General features: G+C 38.2%; 1 non-coding gene across 1 annotated transcript; it reads right to left on the bottom strand.

The window, feature by feature from the left end:
- Positions 1 to 287: 287 nt before the first annotated feature.
- On the bottom strand, positions 288 to 392 carry LOC128288271 (small nucleolar RNA R71). The gene has a single exon (XR_008278700.1). It is a non-coding gene; the product is annotated as a small nucleolar RNA R71 (small nucleolar RNA).
- Positions 393 to 19,935: the final 19,543 nt, after the last annotated feature.

Raw genomic sequence — 19,935 nt, 5'->3', positions numbered from 1 at the left:
ATTTGAATTAAAGCCTATGATGTTTCAGATGCTTCAAAAAATAGGCCAATTTAATGGAATGCTCATAGAAGATCCATATTTTCACCTTTGATTGTTTATAGAGGTGAGTGATTCTTTCAAGATAGCCAGTGCAACTGAAGACCCACTGAGGTTGAAGTTGTTTCCATACTTGTTGCGAGATTGAGCATGGGTTTGGCTTAATTTGTTGCCATCCAACTCAATTTCTACTTGGCAAGAATTAGTTCAATGCTTTTTGGTAAAGTATTTCCCACCTAGTAAAAATGCTAAGTTGTGGAATGAGATCCTCACTTTTCAACAATTGGATGACGAGTCCTGATATAAAGCATAGGAAAGATTAAGGAGTTGCTACGTAGATGCCCTCATCGCGGAATTCCATATTGTATCTAGTTGGAGACATTCTATAATGGTCTCAACGCACACACAAGGTTGGTGGTAGATGCTTCTGTGAATGGTGCTCTCTTTTCAAAGTTTTTTTAATGAGACTTACGAAATAATCGAGAGAATAGCCAGTAATAATTACCAGTGGCTAACAAATCAAGCAGCTTCATGAATATGAGTAGCTGGAGTACATGAAGTAGACGCCTTTACTTCATTCTCAGCTTAGGTGTAACACCCCAAACCTAGCCCAGACGTTATGGCCGAATCTGACGTGCCACATTGGAGTTGAAAACCCACGTTCCGTTTTTAGTGTTTTAAAACCATATATTTTGTTGAGTTAACAAAGTGTATAGAAGCCGGGCACCGGTAGGTATCCGAGAGAGGAGGTGAGCCATGAAGGTCGCTAAGTACCAAGCTCTTTGATTGGATCCAATCCTAGACATGCCCACAACCATAACCACACTTTGTTATATCGAGTTTTAAATTTGTTTAAGTGGACGTCCTTGATAAATCGATTAATTATAGTGTTGAGATATTTTGAAAACAAGTATCACTTTGCAAACACGTCCTAAGTCTAGCCCATTTGATTAATTATCAACCAGGTTTAAATTTATTAAAAGTAAACTAATCCCGAAAAGAAATAAAAGAAAAGTTAAAATTGGCCTTATTACAACCCAAAAATAAATAATAATTAAAGGAAATTAAATGAAAACCAACACTTATTTAAAAGCCCAAAGACGATCACCATGGCCACTCTGAATCGCCTCCAGCCCAAGTCCCCACATCAAGGCTCACCTGCAAGGTTAAGGAAAGGGGGTGAGTTTGGAAACTCAGTGTGCAACAAGCCCCTTTCAGAGCCCAAAACAATAGCAGCCTGTTGGGTCTAAGTCCAAAACCAATCTCAAACATGTACTGGACCATAGCCCTTTTCATATTTCATAATTCATAACACTGGGCCGAAGCCTTTTCATATTTCATATTACTGGGCCGAAGCCTTTACTGTAAACGGTATGGCCTATAGGCCTATTTCAATATCATATATAATGTCAATGAAAGAATGCAAACCCATTTGGGGAGGCTACTCAACCCACCATCCGCTACTCTCCACCCGTACCAACCAGCACTCCATGTGGGGATTAACTCGACCCACCCCGCCATAACTCTCCACTGGCAGCATAGCTGCTTTATCATATATCTGGAGGCCTAGCCTCTTTTAATAACTAGGGCAAAAGACTTTTTAATAAATGGGGCATAAGCCCTTTAATAACTGGGGCATAAGCCCTTTTGATAACTGGGGCATAAGCCCTTTAATAACTGGGGCATAAGCCCTTTAATAACTGGGGCATAAGCCCTTTTGCACTTCCTCCATCCATATAAAAACCCAACCCAATGCATTTATGAATATCTCATGTGCATATCATATATATCATGTGCATATCATGCATATCATGTGCATATCATACATATCATGTTTATCAAAATCCCATGCATTAAGTTCATATATAAACCCTAGGGGTATAATGGTCATTTTACCTACGGGCAAAACGGTCATTTTCATATTACAAGGGTAATCTTGTAATTTTACCAAACATTAGGGTTTCCATGTTCATTAACGGTTACAAACAATTCATGGGTGAAAACAGTGATTCTGGCCCATTTTTAGCGAAAACGAGTTATTGGGCCAAAACCCCCTAATGGGCCCTACTTAGCCGATTTCGTCATCTAGGCCCATTTAGCCTATGTCCATAACAGTATTAACAGTCTTAACATGCAATTTAACATATTTCCGTTTTCTACCAATTTTTACCCAAATGGGCTCGAAAGCCTATTGGGCCCTATTGCAGCCCCTCGAGGCCCAACTTACCGTGAATGCCAAAAATCACGTTCTTACCGTTTCCAATGTTCCTGATCATCATCTCAACGAATCTAACTAACTAATGAGTGTTCGCTTGCTCACGAGTCCTCGAAATGCCAGAATTCTGGCATTTCGGCTTTTCGACATTTATCGCTTTAAGCTTATGAAAAGGGTTCGTTACACACCTGTTTTGCGATATTCCTTGACAAGATCTCCTATGCGATTTCTCCTATAATCAACCACTTATAGATTAGACCATGTTAATATTAAACCAAATCGAAAACTTCCTATTATTATCACTTACACATTCGGCCACCATCCATAATGGCCTTAGGAATCTTACCTTTGTCTCGATTGATGACTAAGTCTAGCCACTCCGGTGATCCAAGCTACTCCAAGTCGACACTACACCTTGCTGTTCCTCCAATAAACAAACCAAAAAAAATATTAAAAGAAGACCCCATAAAGTCTATACCCATATTCGGCCATCTCCCTAAATTTGGGGTTTCGACTTTTGGCCAAAGTTACACTAGGAATTGTTTAGAGTTTGAACACTTACCACAGTCTTTCTCCTCTTGAATCCGGATGCCTAAAAGGTAAAGGAATCAAACGCCAACTATTGAAAAGGAAATAAAAGGTTGCTGGTCACAAAGAATCGGCACCCCCTATCTTCACTGGTTTCGGCTTTTTGCGGTATTTCGGCAGAAGTAGAGATTAAGGAAAGAAATAATAAATGAGTAGAGGAAAGTAATAGGCTGGTTTTTGAAAAATAAAAGGGAGAAAAGATGAGACGGAAGATGGTAGATTCGGCTAGGGAAGAAAATAAGAAGAGAAAACTAATACAGAAGAGAAAACGGCACAACTAAGACCCTAATGCCAAAATTACTAACGTAATACCCTCCTGCCGAATTCCCCTCTCTAACCCCTTCCAATCAGCTAAGCTCTATCATTCTCTCAAATCCCTAAAATCTCTCCCCTTATCCCTCCTTAATCCATGCGTTTGACTTGATCCAACTCTCCTCTTACAGAATCCAGTTAGGTTCCAACACTTACCCTTCCTGCACATAAAAATAAATACTCTTATTTGCCAACATAGGGAATCGATCCCAGGTCTTTCTTTATGCTCCACACGCCACCTTTTTAGGAGCTTAGTGGCGTCACCCTTGCCACTCTACCAAAGCTCTTTTTGTTATACATTTTACCCACAACTTAATATAAGGGCACCCAGCCAGAACCCCTAACTCCAAAGTCCAAAATTAAAAAAAATTCTACCGGGTTTTGGCCACCTCATGGGCCTTCCATAAGCCCATTTACATACCCAAATTATGAATTCCATAATCTCATACCAAATTTTAGAAATCTATTTAAAATATCAAGAATCGCGAAAAAACCGAAAATCAGGATGTTACATTAGGTGTCGTCTATCTCTTAAATGTTGAAATAATTTACTACTGATGGTTTAAATAATGTTATAACTTAGCCACCGCTCTACTACCAAGGAGGTGGACCGAGCAACACTTACATGCAACATATATCAAATCAACCTCTTGGTTTCAATCAAAAAGTTCAAAACCCACCGCAAGTTGAACTGTAACACCCTTCGCTCGTATCCGACGCCGGGACAGGGTTTGAGGTGTTACTTGACTTAAACTCAATCAATCACACAAAAACCGGGCTGTAAAATTTGATCAATTTAAAAATTTTATTTTCACATGCAATCTATCCCATATACGGGCTTACGAGGCCCAAAACATACATCCGAGGTAGTTTGGGACCCAACCAAGAACTCCTGAAAAACTTAGAAAATCTCTTGCATAAAGGCTTCACACGCCTGTGTGGGTAAAGAGCACACGCCCGTGTGCTAGGGACACGCCCGTGTCCCGAACCCGTGTCCAAAAACCTGGACATTCTTCCAAAACCACATGACCAAGGCACACGCCCGTGTCCTATGACCGTGTCCTTCACACGGCTGAGGCACATGGCCGTGTCTTTTGCCCGTGTACTACTACCATGCATACTAACTTGAAAAACTTAGGTGCAAGGGACACAAGGTTGGATAACATGCCCATGAGAGCAGACTGTATGTCACACATGGTCTAGACACACGCCTGTGTGACTACCCGTGTGGACAATTACAAGGCTATTTTCCAAGCCATTTTTCACCCTCACAACATGTGCACACATACTTATCCAATAACATACAACATGGCATAAATGAGATCTTAAACATCTACAAACATGTTATGCTCAAGTCATTTTCTTATGCAATAAATATGATAGAATTTGCTCACATTATTACTATATACTAATCATAACTATCATTACATCACAAACCTCATGTCCATCACTAAGAATACATAATCATTTTCACAAACCATTCATGAGGCATTATTAACTATTTACCAATCACCTAATCTTGCATCAGTTACTAACTCATCAATGAATCTCATTTCAATCTCTAGGCATACATGCTATAAGCCATAGCACAAGAGATAGTATCATACATATATATGTATAAACATTTAGGCCCACAACATCATTAGCCAACATAGGCCAATTCACATGGCTACAACACTTTATAATTACAAGCCAACACCTTTGGCTAAATCATAATATCACATACTCAACATTAAAACCCTATACATGCCATAGACTCGAAACACTAGGATTTACTTACGCCAATAGCGTTAACTCGATAGTGTGATAATATCTCTGATCGCCTCCAACCCGAGCTAACCTAGCAACCCTAGTTAACATGGGAAATAAAAGGGAGGGGGTAAGCTTTACGTTTAGTAAGTTCATATGAAAACAATAAATAACTCATTAACATGTTTTATCAATGTTTACAACATATTCTCAAGTTCACAACAAGCTATCTTCCTAAGTAACAGTCACTAAATTATTTATAACTAGAGCTACAAAATGAAAAATTAAGTTCTGTTAATTTCCCCTAAAACTAGACTCATATACCTTTCTACCATAAAATTTACAGTATTTTGGCTTAGTAAATTAGTATAGTTTATTCCTCAAATTTACACCTAATTCACTGTATGATAGTTTAGACCCTTCTTCATTAAAGTTCAATTATCTCATAGCTCAGGACTCGCATAATATTCTCGTCTATTTCTCTTGAAACTAGACTAATTTAGGATTCTAAGCATATAAATCATAACTCATAAAATTTTTTTTACAATTTATAATGATTTTCTAAAATCAGAGTAGGGGATCTCAAAGTCATTCTGCATCTGTCCCATGAAACTTCAAATATATCGTTATAGGAAATTCTTTTGCTTACACGGTTTCTTTTATAAGAAACTAGACTCAATAAGATTTATTCTCATATTTTATTTAGCTTCTAACTAAATTTATGCTATTTTTGGTGTATTTTCAAAGTTACACCACTGTAATAGCCCAACACTGTCTAGGCTAATTTATTCATTCACAATTATTGTTCACCAAATTAATACAACATCATATCATCTATCATGGTAAGAACACATAGCTATGCATCATAAGCATGGACCCATAATCTCATTGTCATCAAATATCAAAGGCTTATTCCAAATCATGTCATTTCCATAATATTCACCAAATACTATAAACATCATAGATTATCACATATCAAGGTATTACTCATAAGCTCAGTGTACATACTTATACCAACTCGTGATAAAATATATAATCATACCTTCTTTAACATGCTGTCCTTAGAGCTTTCATCACATTATCCATTACATTACCCGTTGGACACTCGGGACGCTAAAGGATGTTCGGAATTATCATGCGCCGAATAGAATGCCCAAGGCCATGTCCCTCACATGGTCTTACATGGATCCACATATCGTTGCCATATCCCGGATATGGTCTTATACGAGGTTTCATGTTAGTGGTGATGCCATGTCCCGGACATGGTCTTATACTAGCACAAATATCATCACCTTTTTATTGAATCCTCATAAGTCAATTCCAATAGAGGCATACATCCACATTTCGTGCAACATCAAGTATTAAGCACATCATAAAGAAATTGAGCATTACTTTCATACAAACTTCTAACATTTTAGATCATACACTTAATGTCATAACAATAAAGAATTTTAATTCAAGCATGATATTGCATTATTGTTACCATACGAACTTACCTCGATACGACAAATGTGAAAAGGACGTAATCATCCCTTAATCGATTTCTTTTCGTTCTAAGTCCAAATCTCGATTTTCAACATCTAAAACATCGCATTTAGCTTATTAAAACAATGTACTAATCAAATTAGTCCATTGACACACTTTGGCAAAATTTACAATTTTGCCCCTCTTTTTTGCCAAAATTACCAAATTGCCCCTAGGCTCAAAAAATGATTTTTTTTCAATTTATTTACTCTTTAAGCCTAGATAAACCATTTTCATAACTATGAAAACCACAAAAATCATTATTACACACACTAACACCTTATCTTACAACTTGGCAAACTAGCCTTTTTTAAGGTGTTTTCATGTAATTTCTTTCACAAAAGTTGTTTATTAGACAACTAGGACTCATAATCATCCATAAAAACACATCAAAAAACACATTTAATCTCATGGAAAAACCCTAGACTCTTCATTATTTTGCAAACTAGACCCCTCATATGAAAACTCATGCTTTATGGGTTCCAAAAATGTAAAAATCATCAAGAAAGACATTAAAAACCACTTACTAGCAAGGGATGTAAGTGGCTGATATTTCAAAACTTCAAAACCCCTTTCTTTGCTGCATATTTCAGTGGAGGAGAAGAGAAAAATGATAAATTTTTCTTTTTGATTTGTTAATAATAAAACTAGTCAAAATTGGTGACCAACTTCACCTAATTTTGACTTTTCAACAATTTGTCCCCCATGACCGGTCATGCTTCTTTTAGGGGTCTAATTTCACTTTAAAGTCCCCCAATTTAAGACACAGAGCAATTTAACACCTTAGGCATCAAAACACAACTTTTACCTTTTTCGCGATTTAGTCCTTTTTCGAAATTGGACTAGAAATCGCCAAAATTAACTTAACAAAATTTACATGCACTTATAAAATTATATTATAACACATAAAATAATACTAAAATAATTTTCTCTGGCCTCAGAATAGTGGTCCCAAAACCACTATTCTGACTAGGCCCAAAATCGGGCTGTTACATGAACCGTCAAATAATTTGGAGAATTTGTTGAAGGTAAATATTGCTAAAAATGATGCCTTGACTGTAATAGCTAGATTTAGACCCTAATCGAAATGGTGGTTTCGAGACCATGAATCTGAGTTATAAAAATCCTTAAAAACTATTTACTATGTTTATTTTGTGTAAATTTATATCTGTGAAATTTTCATGATTTAATTTTGTCGTTTAGGTGTCCGATTAAATAGAAGGACTTGAGCGCGTAAAATAAAAAGCTGGTGGTTAAATGTGAGAGTACTTGATTGTTGTTGTCTTTATTAATGGAGGCACTTGTAATGAAAATATACCTTTGAATCCTTGCATAGACACATTTGGTCATTGTTAGGTGATATATAAATAACTTAAACTAAGGGTAAATTAGTAAAATATGTGGAAATATGTTATATTATCAAACATATCATAATAAAATAAAACAAATATCATAGTGCTCATACTTTCTCATTGCCGAAAATTCATAAAAGAAAAAGAAAGAAGACAAGCTAGAGTTCGGCTTATAATCAAGCTCAATCAAGGTTTGTTTTTGTTCGGTTTTTGATAATTTCTACGTTTTTGAGATTGTTGCTTCGGATACTACAAAACCCATGCTTGAATTTTTTATTTTGGTGAATATTTTGAATTGTGCCATGGTTGATAGCTTGTGATTTTTTTTTTTTGATGATGAAATATGAAAGATATGTTTTAGATTAACATGTTTTGTATTGGAGTTTTTGATGATTTTGAGTAATTAGGACTAAATTGCAAAAATAATAATTTGAGGGACTAAAATTTGAAATTAATGAAATATATGGGCTTGTATAGATATGGGTACCATTCGGCCTAACATGGGTACTTTTAAATTTTGTGTATTTTGTGTTTTGTGCAATAGGGACTAAATTGTAAAAATTGTAAATGTCAGGTGTAAAATGGTAATTTTCCCATTTATGTGTTTTTGGACTAAATTGAATGAAAATATATTTGAATGAGCTTAATTTGAATATGTTTAGATCAAGAACCAAAGAAATCGGATTTGGATCGGGGAAAAACGAAAGTTGTTAACTAGTCATCCTGTCCTATTTTACGACGTCCGAGGTAAGTTTATAAGCAAATAGAAGTGTTTAATGGTAATTAAATGCTAAATTTATATGCTGTTATGAAATGTTAGTAGTTATATATGTTATGGCCGAACATGGATAGACTTGGCTACTACACTTTCGATTTCATTTCGACCGAGTTACGACGTCCGAAAGTCCCGTATGAACCTTAGGAATAGTTAGGATACATATGTCATGACATAGGATTTCGATTTATGTGTGCGAGTAAGACCATGGCATCGATATGTGATTCTGATATGTGTTTACGAGTATGACCCTGTCTGGGAGAGTGGCATCGATATGTGACTACATGTAAGACCACATCCGTCACTTTGACATTGTATGACTTGTGAGATTATTCGAGTGTCCTATCAGATTCCGAATAGTTCATCGGGCAAAGGTAAATTGTGTTTGGAAGTGAAATACGAGCTAAAAGGGCCAGGTATGGATTTAACTCGTTGACTAGCAGTAATAATGTAAGTATGTATTTAATATTCGTTCTTTTTATGTGTATTTGGTAATATAGAACATAAGTGAGACTGGCATGTGTATTCGACTTTGTGGCCAAATAAGTTGAGTATCAATGAACAATACATAATAATGTGCAAGTGTATGTGACAATGCGAAATCGGCTTATAGGATATATATATATATATATATATATAAGTGTAACATTATGATATGATTTTTGAGCTTATGTTTTTTTTTTAAGTATATGTGTGCATGAATTTTTTTCTTTTATAATTAGTTGTTTAGGAAGTTGATTATTCTAGGTTTGAATGACCATGTTAGTATTTGGCCTAGGTGGAAGAAATGGTTTATGGAAATTTCTTAAGTATTTTATTTGAAGTCTTAAGGTCGAATATGCTAATATTATTATAATTCGGTTGATTATAATAAATTGAATAGTCACTTGGTTGTTTATTTGCTTATGACTTACTAAGCTATGATAGCTTACTCTGTGTGTTATGTTACTCTGTTTTGATAGATTTTGGAGTCAAGCTACAAGCTCGGGGACTATCAGCAAAGTTCATCACACTATCAACTATTTTGGTACATTTATAAGTTAAGTTCGAATTATGGCATGTATAGGCTGGAACATATTTTTTTGAAGTGTTGATTTTGGTGATGTAACTAAGGCCATACGAAAATGGCTTACTATTTATGGTTAAATTTGATTTTATGTGTGCTTAGCTATAATGCTTTATGATCTTGATTATGAAATATGCGGATATGCTTGATTGTGGTTTGATTTGTGGTAAGTATATTATGTATTGGAAATGGCTTTATTTTTAAGTTTGAGTTTAATTATGTTGGGCATGGTTAAATCTATTTTGATTAAAATGCTATATGTTTGGAATTATAAGTTTTATGTGTTAGGTACTATGTGTTTTGAATTGGTTTGGTGGTGATGATAGATACAATGAGTAATCGGTTTTGTAATTGTCACTATCTGGAGATTATGTTCTTGTATATAAATGTGTGTGGTGAGCTTTGTTAAATAAGTCATCTTGAATAATGCTCTAGTTGGTGTATGTGATTTTGCTGTATAAATATACGTATGTTCGAGTGATACATATTACTATAAATTGGCTAGGACTTGAAAAGATGGTAGTAGTTTATTTTGGTTGGTGAGCAGTTTTAATGAAGTTTTGAATTTAATTAATCTATATGCTGATTGATGAATTGGCCTTCACATTTATATATCTATGTATATATGATGTCTTGGTTTAATAACAATATGCATTTTTATTTTAAAATCAAATTATTATTTGGAAGATTAATTTGATGACCGAATCATAATTAATTAGTTAGGTTGCTTTTGTGCAATTTAGACAGGATAATTAACATGAGATTTGAGAGTACTTTAAATCATTAATTGTGTCTTGAATGGTAATTGTTTGCATGTAGATGATTCGGGTCATTTATATTAGTATGTGAGTTAAGTTTGATAAATTTAAGAAATGATGGTTCGACAATAATCCAAATTTGATATAGTTCAATAAATTAATATGTGAATTCTTTTAATTGGTTTAAAATGTGCATGTAAAGAATTAAAAGTTAAATCTTTGATTTTTAATTAGAAATTCAATTACTAGTGGAGTGTTGAACATATGATGTGTACATTTGTAATTTGATTTGTTTTCAATGAATGTTTAATATTTAACTAATTATATGCTTATATTTATATGATTATAATTTGAGTTATTATGAGTGTATCCAGAATTGTGCTTTTGTTTAGCAATGCCTCACAATCCCATTCCGGTGACGGATACGGGTTAGGGGTGTTACATTTTATTGGTATCGGAGCTACGATTTAGTCGGTTCTAGGACTACAGAGCGTGTGTGAGTTTAGCTATACATGCCATAATTATATACTGCGATAGTGTGATGACTTCTGACATTTGAAATGTATTTTCATATAGTAAATGGATTCTGACAGAGCTGTAGCTGATGATGTCGAGTGAGTAGCGCCTGCTCCTACGCAAGGGATAGCGCCGGTTGATTCTTGATCGAATCCTAGTAACCAAGAAGGAGAGGCTAGACAAGCCTTTTACTAAATGATGAATGACTGGTTTACTCAGTATGTCCGGACTAAACCGGCTACACAACAGCCTCCACCCCCGACTAATCCATCTTCGATGCTTGCTGTACCTCAAGTAAGTGATCCGTTGAGATTGTATAAGCCACCTATTGATAAAATCAGAAAACATGGGGTTGAAGAGTTTAAAGCTACGGATGATGATGATGCTGAGCGGGCTAAGTTCTGGATTGATAATACTAATTGTATGTTTGATGAGCTATCCTGTACCCCAGATGAATGTTTGAAATGTGCCATATCTTTGCTTCGAGACACAGCATATCACTGGTGGAATACCCTAGTATCAGTGGTTCTGAGAGAGCGGGTGGCCTGGGAATTCTTCTAGACTGAGTTTCGTAAGAATTATATCAACCAGAGATTTATTGATCAGAAGCGAAAATAATTTCTAGAGCTGAAGCAGGGTCGGATGACCGTAATAGAGTATGAGCGAAAATTCGTGAGGCTCAGTCGTTATGCCCGTGAGTGTGTTTCTACTGAAGCCATAATGTGTAAAAGATTTGAAGATGGACTGAACGAAGACATTAAATTGTTAGTTGGCAGACTTGAGATAAAAGAGTTTGTGGTACTTGTTGAGCGAGCCTACAAAGCTGAAGAGCTAGGAAAAGAGAAAAAGAAAGTTGATTTTGAAGCTAGAGACTCGCGTAAGAGATCATTCAGCAAGTCAGTCCATTCGGCACCAAAGAAGTTCTGAGATGATTTCAGTTGTTCAAAAGCCACTTCGGGTTATTCTCGACGAGACCAGAACAGACCATTGGTGAGTTCGATAGCTACCTCAGTAGCCAGTCTGGGTAATGTCAGATCAAATCAGCCTGAGTGTAAACACTATGGTAAACGACATCCCGGAAGTTGCAGATTGTATGATCGGGCCTATTTTAAATGTGGATCGACAGATCATTATATTCGAGATTGCCTAGGGTTAGCTGAAGAGAATCTAGTGCAGAACACGAGATCGGGTAATACTGCAGCGCGAGGTAGACCGTCAAGAAATGTTGGTAATGTGAGCGGTAGTCAGAGAGGAAATAAAGATACAACAGTCAGATCTGAGGCTCGTGTACCTACTAGAGCCTATGCCATTCACGTGCGAGAGGAGGCTTCATCCTCAGATGTTATTACTGGTACATTCACTCTTTATGATACTAACGTAATTGCATTGATTGATCCTGGTTCTACTCATTCTTATGTGTGTGAGACATTGGTATTCAGCAAGACTCTACCTATTGAGTCTACTGAGTTTGTGATTAGAGTGTCAAACCCTTGGGCCGGTGTGTTATGGTTGACAAAGTGTGTAAGAATTGTCCCTTGATGGTTCGAGATGTGTGCTTTTCGGCTAATTTGATGTTGCTGTCATTTGATGAGTTTGACATAATTCTAGGTATGGACTGGTAAACATTACATGATGGTATTGTGAACTGCAAGAGAAAGACTATTGATCTTCGGAGTCAGAATGATGAGGTTATTCGGATTGAATCTAGTGATTTGTATGGTTTACCAGCGGTAATTTCTTCGATGCTAGCTCAGAAATATGTGAGAAGAGGGTGTGAATGTAACACCCCGAACCCGAGACCATTGCCGGTGTCGGACACGAGAGGTTAACAAGCCAAGTTCACATGGTTTGCCCACCAATTTGACATTTCCAGTCAGGCTGGAAGACTGCATCACCGTCGCCTTAAAAATCATATCTCGAGTTTCAAAACTCGGAAACTGGTTTTGTAAATTTTCCCTGAATTTAGACTCATATATCCATCCATGGACTTATTTCTAGAATTTTTGGATGGGCCAATTGGTACAGTTTATTAGTTAAAGTCACCCATGTTACAGGGATCGACTGCTCTGACCTTCGCGCGGTATAACTTGAATATCTCTCTGTACAGGGCTTTAATTCTGGTGTCGTTTGTTTCTAATGAAACTAGACTCAAAATGGAATCTGTACATATAAGGTATGTCGCCTAATTCTTTCTGGATAATTTATAGTAAATTTTAAAGTTGCGACAGGGAACCCAGAAACCGTTCTGGCCCTGTCTCACAATAGCATTAATATCTCTTAACATGTAACTCCTATGACCATTTCGTTTCTTCCATATGAAAATAGACTCATCAAGGTTCATTTACATAGCTTATTCACTATTTAATTCCATTTCTACGAATTTTGGTGATTTTTCACATTCACGTCACTGCAGCTGGCAGCATCTGTTTTAAGGTAGGTCTTACCTATTTGGTAGTCTCCATGAACCAACTAGTCTTTGCCATACATAGGTTCATATATGATCATTTTAACCATGCCAATGGCTGATCATATGACCAACATTCCCATTTCCAAGCCATAGCCACATCATGACACCAAATATATACATACAAACCACAATTATTCTAAGTTCATGTTCCTTTTCGAGCCATTTTCGCATGGCCGTACATACTTACATCACCACATATTTAACAAACAAGGGTAGTCCTATACATGCCATTTCAAGTTCAACCAAGAATTTATACCAAAATGGGGGCTTGATAGTGTGGATGACTTCGACTTCAACGATCCCGAATCCGATTGCTATCGAGCGAAATCTAGAAAACGAGAGCCAAAGCAATGAGTAAGCATTTTATGCTTAGTAAGTCTCAAGGAATATAATCAACTCTAATTACAGCAATACATTCACATAGTTAAATGCATCATTTCATTAATGCGCATTCACATAATCATACTTACTTTACCATCCCAACTCTTATGTTCATACACAAATAACGGCTTCATTAAGGCCGATAACTCGCTCCATCATAGGAGCGGATATTCATACGCTCTTACTCCTAGCGCAAAGCACACACCGCACTTACCTTATCATTGGGAAATTTCACAAGTGCATTAGCTGAAATTTTCCAGCAAGCTCATAATTTTCAAATCACATACCTTCGAGTTTATCCGGATGTCGGTACTGTTCAATCGCCTTGGGACATAGCCCGGTTATGGTAACCCGCACCAAGGCCAACGGACTTTACCCGGATATCACGATTTGCACAAATGCCTTCGGTCTTAGCCCGGATTTAACAACTTGCACGAATGCCTTCGGTCTTAGCCCGGATATAGCTACTAGCACAATTGCCTTCGGTCTTAACCGGATATAAATTTCAGCATAATTGTCTTCGGGCTTAGCCGGATATCATTCAATTTCTCATGCACACATACATCAATAATCATTGGACATACATATTTCATTTTCGTTACTAAGGCTCAAACACAATTATAATCATTAGCATATTCGCCTTCGGGACTTAGCCCGGTGGAATTCAAATACTCATACACACATGATCAATAATCATACACATCCATGTTTCATCTTACATAATTCAAGTAAGATCACTTCTTGAGGACTTACCTCGGATGTTGTCGAACGGCTTTTTCTGCTATTCGATCACCTTTTCCTTCCCTTGTCCAATTGTGGCCCTCTTAGCTCTTGAGCTAATTCAAACAAATTCAATTTATTAAAACCTCATTGTGCTTGCTTATGGCGAATATGACAAGGATTTTAAATGGTCATATGGCCACTCTTTAGCTTGAATACACAATGGTCATGCACATTTTATACTACATCAAGCAATTCAATACAATTTATTTGAGCATCAAGGAAATGCTAAGGCCTTCAATAGGCTACCCAAGGCCGAATATTCATGTACATGTTGAGGCCAATTATGCACTTAATACCTCACAAAAACAGCATGCATTTTACTAGTTAATGCTTTGCATATTGTGGCTCAAAACTTATAATATAGCATCAAGCACTTATATGTGTGCTAGGCAATTGTGCTTGAAATTTCACAATTATTCTTCAACATCTTCTTCTTTAAACCAACTTATTCATCACTTACTTCATAGCCAAAACATCATGTGCAAACATATATATACAATATGAGCATGGCCGAATTTTCAAGGTGTCCATAGCCATCCAAAAATACAAATTTTAACTAACATGCAAGAAGCATGAACCATGCTCATGAATGGCCGAATATGACAATCATGCTCCTTTTCAACTTCAATCATGATAAATCAAAAAGAAGGCTCAAATCTTGCTCAAGAGTAGACAATCCATCATTGCATGCATCATCATCAAGCTTCACACTTAGCATGCAATGGCTTTATCACCATAACAACTTTGGCCAAATACCATTTCCATGGCTTAACAAAGATTTGAGCCATGGCTAACATGCACATCAAGTTAGCAACCAAAACATGCATGAAACTCCTAACACAACCTCATACATACCTTAATCTTGATGCAAACTTGGCCAAATCTCCTTCTAGATCTCTTCCAAACCAAGCATGAAGCAAAAATCCTCCTTCTTCCTTAGTTTTGGCTCAAAGAAAGGATGAACAAAATTTTTTTCTTTCCTTCTCTACAACTCACGGCAATGGGGGGGGATTACCACACTCACACACATTTTTTTTTTCATTTTTTTATCACCCATACACCTTTGTTTATTATTTCACCCTAATGCACCAACAAAACATGTTTCATGACATGTTTAGCCCATCCTCCTTGTCATGGCCGCCACCACCTATAAAGGGGGAATTTGACATGCAAGTCCATTATTTTGCATGCATGCTTTAATTAGTCATCACACATTTCCCTATCATACTTTCAAAGTTCATTACTAAGTCCTTTCTTGTGGAATTCACCCTTATAACACTAAATCAATCATCATAAAATGTCATACATGAGCACACACATATTATAGGCATCAAAATAAATTTTTAATTATTTTTATGCCTCGGTTTTGTGGTCCCGAGACCACCTTCCGACTAGGGTCAATTTTGGGCTGTCACAACTCTCCCCCACTTAAGAAATTTTCGTCCCCGAAAATCTTACCGATAAATAGGTTTGGATATCGCTCTTTCATAGAGTTCTCGGTCTCCCAAGTAGCTTATTCTATCCCGTGCTTGAGCCATAACACTTTTACTAGCGGAACCCGCTTGTTTCACAACTCTTTCACTTCGTGATAGGATACGAATCGGTTCTTCCTCATAACTCATATTAGCTTGAATTTCAATTTCGATGGACTAATCACGTGCGATGGATCGGATCTATAGCGTCAAGCATCAAACGTGAAAGACATCGTGAACCTTTTCGAGTTCGGGGGCAAAGTCAAACGATATGCCACCGGATCGACTCGCCGGATATCTCATATGGCCCAACAAACCTCGGGCTCAACTTGCCCTTACGGTAGAATCGAGTATCTTTTTCCAAGGCGATACCTTGAGGAACACTTTATCACCCACGATACTCGATATTCTTACGCTTCAGATCCGCGCACGACTTCTCGACGATCGGAGGTTATCTTCGACTTTCACGGATTACTTTCACTTCTGTTCAGCATCCCTAATCAAATCCACCGAAAATCTTGCTTTCACCGAGCTCGGTCCAAAACAATGGTGTACGGCATTTACGACCGCACAAGGCCTCGTAGGTGCCATTTTAATACTTGATTGAAAGTCGTTGTTGTAAGCGAATTCAATCAACGGCAAATACCGCTCCCATGAACCACTAAACTCGAGGACGCAACATCTTAACATATCCTCAAGTATCCGAATTATCCGCCGGATTGACCATCGGTTTGAGGGTGAAAGGCGGTCTGAAATGCAACTTGGTACCCAAAGCTTCTTGCAACTTTTTCCAAAATCGCGAGGTAAATCTCGGATCTCTATCCGACACGATGGAAATAGGCACCCCATGTAATCTCACAACTGAGAAACGTACAATTCCGCTAATTTGTCCATTGAAAAATCCGTGACGACGGGGACAAAGTGGGCCGACTTAGTCAATCGATCTACCACGACCCAAACCGCATCCTTCTTACTTGTCGACAATGGCGGTCCGGATACAAAGTCCATTGTGACTCGATCCCATTTCCACTCGGATATTGTGATTGGTGAAGTAATCTCAAGGCACCGATGTTCCGCTTTCACTTGTTGACATATTAAACATCTTGAAACAAAGTCGGAGATGTCTCGCTTCATACCATGCCACCAAAACCGACGCTTTCAAATCATTGTACATCTTCGTACTCCCGGGTGGATTGCCATTCGGCTACAATGGGCTTCATTCTGAATTATCGAAATGAGTTCAATTCTTTGGGACACACCGACGACTTTTGAACCTCAAACAATCGTCATCGTCGATTTGAAACTCCGAGTCCTTGTTCGAACACACGCAGCCCGCTTTTGCAACCAACTCGTCGTCGACTTTCCGAGCTTCTCGAATTTGGTGTGTCAATAATGGTTTGGCTTTCAATTCAGCCACTAACACACCGTCGGATCGGACGGATAAGTGCACATTCATCGCTCGTAAAGTGAATAACGATTTACGACTCAAGGCATCCGCAACCATATTCGCCTTTCCGGGTGATAGTCAATGATCACTCATAATCCTTTAACACCGAGCCAACGTCTTTGTCGCAGATTTAAGTCTCTTTGGGTCATCAAATATTTGAGACTTTTGTGATCCGAGTATACATGGCACCTTTCACCAAATAAGTAATGTCGCCAAATCTTTAAGGCGAATACGATGGCGGCCAGCTCGAGATCATGAGTCGGATAATTTTTCTCATGTGGCTTTAATTGCCTCGACGCATAGGCCACAACTCGACCTTCTTGCATTAATACGCAACCTAACCCAAGTAGAGAGGCGTCGCTATAGATGACAAACTCCTTGCGGACTCGGGTTGCACTAGAATTGGGGCTTCAGTCAAATAAGTTTTCAGTTGATCGAAACCTTTTTGGCATTTCTCTGTCCATTCGAACTTAACGTCCTTTTGGAGTAGCTTCGTCATCGGCGTGGCTATCGTTGAGAAGCCTTTTACAAATCGTCGGTAATAACCTAGAAGCCCCAAAAGCTCGAACCTCGAATATTTCTGAGGCTTCCAATTAAGTATGGCTGAAATTTTATTCGGTCGACTCGAATACCCGATCAGATACCACATGACCCAAGAAGCTAACCTCTCTTAACCGTAACTCACACTTGCTGAACTTAGCATATAATTGCTTGTCCCGTAAAATTTGCAAAGACTAACCGTAGGTGTTCAAAGATGTTCGGTCTCATTTCTTGAATAGACCAAGATGTCATCAATGAACACGACTACTTAATCGATCCAAATATGGTCTAAAGATCCGATTCATTAAATCCATAAATACCGCGGGGCATTAGTGAGCCCAAACGGCATCACTAGGAACTCATAGTGACCATATCTCGCTCAAAGGCGGTCTTGGGCACGTCCGAATCTCGGATTCGCAATTGATAGTAGCCCGATCTCAAATCTATTTTCGAGAACACCGAGGCTCCTTCAGTTGATCGAACAAGTCGTCAATACGTGGCAACGGATATTTGTTCTTTATCGTCGCTTTATTAAGTCGACGATAGTCGATGCACGTACCGCATGGTTCCATCCTTCTTTTCACGAACAACACCGGCGCACCCTAAGGCGAAAAACTCGGGCGAGCAAAACCTCTATCCACCAATTCTTGCAATCGAGCTTCCAACTCCTTTAATTCCGTTGGTGCCATACGATACGGAGCTATCGAAATTGGAGTGGTACCAAGTACCAATTCGATGCCAAATTCTATTTCCGAACAGTGGTAAACCCGCAATTCTTCAGGAAAACATCCGGTATTCACAAACCACGCACAGATTCGTGTTTCTTTTCGATTCCTTGTCATCGAGCACGACGCTGTGTATGCTTCGCACTCTTTTCTTACATATTTTCGGCCAACATTGCGATATTACACCGGCAACCCTTTAAGTCCGTAGACTTAACCCGAATTATCTCGTTATTCACAAGACCTCAAATCGATAGTCTTGCTTTTGCAATTTACGACCGCATCGTGCATGGTCAACCCATCCAAACCAAGAATAACGTCAATTCATCGAACGGCAAAAGCATCAAGTCCGCCGGAAACAAGAACCTCGGAACACTAGGAGACTTTTCTTGCACACTTTGTTGACAAGCACGTAATGACCCAAGGGTTTGACACCGAATTACAAACTCGAGAGACTCAATAGGCAAAGTCTTATTGGATGCTAAGGTTTCACATATATAAGATTGAGTAGAACCGTGGTCAATCAACGCAATCACTTTAGTATTGAAAAGGGTGAAAGCACCCAGAATGACATCCGGAGAGGCAGATCCTCGCGCGCAGATGGCATAAGTCCTCGCAGAGCACGAGCCTCGGATCCGATGGTAGCATCTCTAGATCCTCTCGACCGCCATCGACATTGCCCATATTTCTAGGTGGCCTACCTCGAGCAATGGTAGCACCCGAGTTTCCACTCGACTCACATTCTGCTCAAGCTTCCTGCAATCCTTCCTAAAGTGGTCGGCCGATCCACACTTATAGCAGAGGATCACGAAACCAACAGCTCCCGAATGCCATTTGCCACAATGTTGACACTCCGCCTCTCTCGCGATCATTTCCACCATCAGGCGATCGAAGTGACTCGTGTGGTCACAGGGGTCGATCGCGTCCTCGCCTAAAAAGCCCAAAGCGCCTCTAGACCGGTTCACATCATCTCGAAATCTCTTCTGCGCTTCTGTTGAAGAGACTTTCCGAGGACCTCTTCGAATTCTCCAGCTCCCACATCACTTTTTGTTTCTCCTTTCTAAGCTCTTCGACTTTACAAGCTTGCTCAACAAGTACTACGATCTCTCGTATTTCGAGAATGCCAACGAACATCCTTATATCATCATTCAGCCCATCCTCGAAGCATTTACACATAATAGCTTCGGACGAAATGCATTCTCGCGTGTATCAGCTAAGCCTCACAAATTTTC

The sequence above is a fragment of the Gossypium arboreum genome, unplaced genomic scaffold, assembly GCF_025698485.1.
Source record: "Gossypium arboreum isolate Shixiya-1 unplaced genomic scaffold, ASM2569848v2 Contig00174, whole genome shotgun sequence".
Taxonomy (NCBI): Eukaryota; Viridiplantae; Streptophyta; class Magnoliopsida; order Malvales; family Malvaceae; genus Gossypium; species Gossypium arboreum.
Note: the sequence above shows the minus strand (reverse complement) of the source record. Positions and strands in the feature narration are given on the sequence as shown.